Raw genomic sequence first — 5,960 nt, 5'->3', positions numbered from 1 at the left:
ATTCTTCGATACTCCTGCATTGCTTGAGCGATAGTGTACTTTCATGATGTTTTACTAAAGCATTTCCAGAGATCAGTGATGTTGGTCTTGGTCGAGAGTGATCACAGCATCACACTATAGATGAAATTTGTCTGGCCGTGATTTGAGCAGTGTCACTTAAAGGTGTCCTGCAACAGCTTTTCTTCAAATCTAAGAGCACACTGGGAGTGAGGGCATGCCTTTCATTGAATATATTCCTGTAATTTTTTTTTTTTTTTTTTGAAAAGGACCTAATTAATAACGGAGATAATACAGGGTGTAATGCTTACCCTGTATTATCTACTTAACACAGCATTTCCTCTTAGCTGCTGGAAGGGTAATGCCCTGCCTATTGCTCCTTTTTCTTTTTCTTTTTCTCCACCTGGTTTGCCACGTGTCATATTGTTTGAATGAAACTAAATATTGTCACGAAGATAGCAATCGAGACCTTGGCAAAACGGTGTTCTTTGCAACATAGGCTGACACTCGGAGAGCGCGCGCTTCAGAACACACTTCGTCGTTCTCGTTGCAGCGGCCGGCGGCCGCAGGTGCCAGCCTATCTCGCGTCATTTCTCCCTTCCAAAAGCGACCGTCCCGGTCGGCTGGGTAGAATAAAGTTCATAAGGGGGCAAGACAGCTCTAATGGCAAATGTGGTCACAGAAAACGAGGATAACCACACAACACTGCGTAGGACGGCGAAGGGTTTGAAAGGTGCACTTCACTCGCGGGTGTAGTACGGCTTCATCCGTACTACGTGTACAACTTCGGGGCGGGGACGTCGTCGGCTCAAGCGAGGATCAACACTTTGGGGCAGGATCTCGTAATTCACATCGCTAAGCCGGCGCACAACCTCGTATGGTCCGAAGTATCGTCGCAACAATTTCTCCGAGAGCCCACGGTGACGGACAGGTGTCCACACCCACACGTGGTCACCGGGGTTGTACTGGACATTCCGTCGGCTCTGGTTGTAACGACGGGCGTCGGTACTCTGCTGGCTACGGATGCGGTTCCGAGCAAGCTGGCGAGCTTCTTCTGCTTTCTGGATAAAGTCATCAGCGCCCTCGCTTGTCGTGGTGCCGTCGTCTACTGGAAGCATGGCGTCTAAAGGTGTCGTGACGCGACGTCCATAGACAAGTTCAAATGGGGTGAGCTGGGTGGTCTCCTGCACAGCTGTATTATAGGCAAATGTCACGTATGGCAAAATTTCGTCCCATGTCTTGTGCTCTACATCAACATACATCGAGAGCATATCGGCCAGTGTTCTGTTAAGGCGCTCTGTCAATCCGTTAGTTTGGGGGTGATAAGCCGTGGTTTTCCGATGGTTGCTGTGCGTCAACGTGACCACCTCTTGTATTAAATCAGCTGTAAATGCTGCACCGCGATCAGTAATGAGGACAGCGGGTGCACCATGGCGCAGTACAATGTTGAGGACGAAAAACTTGGCGACTTCAGCAGCAGTTGCCCGGGGTACAGCTTTGGTCTCGGCGTAACGGGTTAGGTAGTCGGTTGCGACAATTATCCATTTGTTTTCCGAAGATGACGTAGGGAATGGACCTAGGAGATCCATGCCCACTTGTTGGAACGGCGCTGGAGGTGGGTCCAGAGGTTGGAGGAGACCGGCGGGCTTGACGGGTGGTACTTTACGCCTCTGGCAGTCACGACAGGTTTTCACATAGTGCTGAACAGACGAAAATAGCCGTGGCCAGTAGTATCGCTGGCGTATGCGTGCTAGTGTTCTGGTGAAGCCTAAGTGTCCAGCACAGGGGTCGTCGTGACATGCCTGCAAGACTTCTTGGCGCAATGCCGTAGGGACGACGAGAAGGAACGTTTCCTGACTGTTTTCAAAGTTTTTCTTATAAAGGACATTGTTCCGCAGGCAGTACGATGTCAGTCCTCGTGATAGCGGTCGTGGGATAACAACGTCAGCTCCTTGAAGATACTGGATAAGAGCAAGCAGGTCTGTGTCCGCACGTTGTAGGTCAGCCATCCGCACCGTGTCAACGACACCAAGAAACGGCAAATCTTGCTCCAAATCTGATGATGTCAGTGGAATCGGAGCACGTGACAGGCAGTCAGCGTCGCTGTGCTTTCGTCCAGATCGGTAGACGACAGTTATGTCATACTCCTGTAGGCGGAGACTCCAACGAGCGAGGCGGCCTGATGGATCCCTGAGATTGGCAAGCCAACAAAGTGAATGGTGGTCGCTGACCGCTCGAAATGGCCGGCCATACAGGTAGGGTCGAAATTTACTGATGGCCCAAACGACTGCCAAACACTCCTTTTCAGTGGTCGAGTAGTTAGCCTCTGCCTTTGTGAGACTACGGCTCGCGTAAGCGATTACACGTTCCGTACCGTCTTGCCACTGAACAAGAACGGCTCCGAGACCAATGTTGCTGGCGTCCGTGTGGATTTCAGTTTCAGCAGTCATCGTCAAAATGCGCGAGCACCGGAGCTTTTTGCAGTCGTTCGCGTAATTCTGTGAAAGCCTGTTCTTGTTCTTCCGTCCACAGAAAAGGCACATCGTGGCGTGTTAATCTCGTCAAAGGCTCAGCTATTTTGGAGAAACTTTCAACGAAACGACGGTAGTAGGCGCAGAGTCCTAAAAACCTCTGAACAGCCTTCTTATCTGTAGGACGAGGGAACTCAGCAACGGCAGCCAACTTCTCAGGGTCTGGCCGAACGCCCTGGGGGCTAACCACGTGTCCCAGAAACTTGAGTTCCTGAAACCCAAAGTGGCATTTTTCAGGCTTGATGGTGAGGTTTGCCTTGCGGATAGCATCAAGAATGCTCTTCAGCCGAGCCAGGTGTTCATCGAACGTGCTTGAAAACACAACGACGTCGTCCAGGTAGACGAGGCATGTCTGCCACTTCAGTTCAGCGAGTACAGTGTCCATCATTCGCTGGAATGTGGCGGGAGCGGAACACAGGCCGAATGGGAGGACCTTAAATTCGTATAGCCCGTCAGGTGTCACGAATGCAGTTTTCTCGCGATCGCGCTCGTCGACTTCGATCTGCCAGTACCCTGACTTAAGATCTAACGAGGTAAAGAACTGGGCATGACGTAGACGGTCCAAGGCGTCGTCAATCCTTGGCAGAGGGTAAACATCGCGCTTGGTGACTTTGTTAAGCCGTCTGTAGTCGACACAGAAGCGTAGTGTATTGTCCTTCTTTTTTACCAGAACAACGGGGGACGCCCACGGGCTTGTCGAAGGCTGAATCACGTCATCGTCCAGCATTTCTTTAACCTGGCGTTTAATCGCCTCTCTTTCCATTGGCGACACGCGATATGGATGCTGACGAACTGGGCGCGCCGATTCCTCTGTGAAAATACGGTGTTTCGAAACGGAGGTGCGCTGAACTTTAGATTCTGTAGAGAAGCAGCTAGAGAATTCGCTCACGAGGCCTAATATGCGTTGCTTCTGTTGTTCCGACAAACCGGCATTAATGTGAATGCGGCTGAAAAGCGTGGTAGCATCTGTCACGTCTGGGGAAGTCACCTCTAAAGTGCCGACGTCGGAGAAGTCCGCAATTTGGTTGAGGAAGGCGACAGCCGTGCCTTGAGGGACGTGCTGAAACTCGTTGCTGAAGTTCGTCAGAAGAACTAGTGACCGCTTGCTCTGCAACTGAACAAGGCCTCGAGCTATGCAGATATACCGTTCGAGCAGCAGCGGAATATTTGCCTCAGCAATGCCCTCACTGTCGTCGAAAGCGTCGCAGGTTACAAGGGTTAATACGCTGCTCCTCGGCGGTAACGTGACGTTGTCGTCGACGATGCGCAAGGCGTTGTCATGACTGTCGTACTTGTTGCTTGCTATGGCATGCGCTGTCGAAAACGTTACCCGCGACTCTTGCAAATTAATGATGGCTCCATTAGCCTGCAGGAAGTCCATCCCAAGGATCAACTCTCGCGAACAACTCGGCAGGATAACGAAATCTCCGACGTACGTAAAGCCGCGAATATTCACTCGTGCTGTACACCTGCCCACGGGCTTTAAGAGGTGTCCTCCGGCAGTACGGACCTGCGACCCAGTCCACTGCGTGTAAACTTTTTTCAGTTTAGCGGCAAGTTCTCGGCTCATAACAGAGGTGTCCGCGCCAGTGTCGACTAAAGCTGTGACTTCTTCGTCGTCTATGCTGACTGGTATATCCGATGTTACGACGTGCCTTGGATCCCCTGAGTGCGTTTGAATGTCGGTCTGTTGTCGTCGCTGTCGTCGCTTGCGCCGTAATGGAGGATATTCGGTACATTCGGCGTCAGCGGCCTCACCTCCGGAGGTCGCTGAACTCAGTTTTCCCGGTTTGCAGGGCTGGGCGAACGGCGCCTAGGGGCGTCTCGACGGAAGGCAGGACTTGGCGACCGGTATCGTGATGGAGCCGGTGACGACGAGCGAGGCTCGTGCCTTGGCTGTTCGAAGAAATTGGGACGACTCGCCAGGAAGCTCTCGATTTCCACCGGACGCTCACCAGGTCGTGGACGCGGCGCATTCGGAGAGAACCCACGGAGACCCACGCGTCGGTAGGGACACGTCCTGTAGATATGGCCGGCTTCGCCGCAATGAAAACAGAGCGGACTGTGGTCAGGAGCGCGCCAGACATCACTCTTTCTTGGCCTGGACTCGTTGATAAACGGCGCATTACGACGGCTGAACCCGACTTCTGTCTGTTCCGTGGTGCGCACGACGTTTGATGTATTGTACAGCGACGGACGTCGTACGGCTTCCGCATATGTCATCCTAACTTGCTCCTGCGGTTGTGGTGCCCCGAAGCGTTCAGGAACTTGGATGGCTTGCCTGATTTCGTCTCGCACCATCTCCGCCACAGAAAGTCGCGCGACCGGGGGCTCGACCGCCTGCATTTTTTGGAGTTCTTCTCTTATGACCGCTCTTATTAATTCTCTCAGGTCGCTGACGTCGCTTCCCAGTGTCACGTTAGGGACGCCACTCGAAATTGAAGTCACGTTTCGATTGTACTGCCTGGCGCGCTGTAGTAGTGCCCTTTCCATTGCAGTGGCTTCAGCGAGAAAGGCCGCAAGCGTAGTCGGTGGGTTGCGGATAAGGCCGGCAAAGATTTCCTGCTTTACGCCTCGCATTAGGTGTCGAACTTTTTTGTCTTCGGGCATTGAAGCGTCTGCACGTCTGAAGAGCCGAGCCATATCTTCAATGTATGTCGTGACGCTCTCATTAGGGGCTTGAATCCTTGCCTGCATCGCCAACTCCGCTCTCTCCTTTCTGTCGGCGCTGGTGTAGGCGGCAACTAACTGCCGACGAAATTCGTCCCACGATGTCAGTGTCGTCTCGTGGTTTTCGAACCACGTCTTTGCGGAATCCCCGAGAGCGAAGTACACATAACGCAGCTTGCGCTCTTGGGACCAATCGTTGAATTCGGCTACCCTTTCGAAGTGGTCGAGCCAGTCTTCGACGTCTTCAAGAGCACCTCCGTGGAACACATTGGGTGTTTGCGGCTGATGCAAAAGGACCTGTGTCGGCGCGGCAAGCGCAGCAGTAGACGGTTGGTGCATTGTCCTGGTAGGATCAGGTAGCAGACCGTGCTGTGGCTGGAGCCCCTGAAGACGACGGCTGGTACGGACGTGTACCGGGGTGAGCTCTGTCGGACTACGCACTGGCGACGAGTCAGGAGTACGCTGCGTCTCAGGCGATCGTATCATTTACCCAGCACCTCCACCAGAAAATGTCACGAAGATAGCAATCGAGACCTTGGCAAAACCGTGTTCTTTGCAACATAGGCTGACACTCGGAGAGCGCGCGCTTCAGAACACACTTCGTCGTTCTCGTTGCAGCGGCCGGCGGCCGCAGGTGCCAGCCTATCTCGCGTCAATATAATAGAACAGTAACAGCTATCAGTTTTATTGGTGTGTCAGGCTTATAGTTTCATAGTCCAGTAAGGTGAATCCCATAGAAACCAATAAAATATTTCTATTGCA

This window comes from Dermacentor silvarum, chromosome 11 (assembly GCF_013339745.2).
Source record: "Dermacentor silvarum isolate Dsil-2018 chromosome 11, BIME_Dsil_1.4, whole genome shotgun sequence".
In the NCBI taxonomy this organism is placed as follows: Eukaryota; Metazoa; Arthropoda; class Arachnida; order Ixodida; family Ixodidae; genus Dermacentor; species Dermacentor silvarum.
This window is presented reverse-complemented; position numbering follows the sequence as displayed.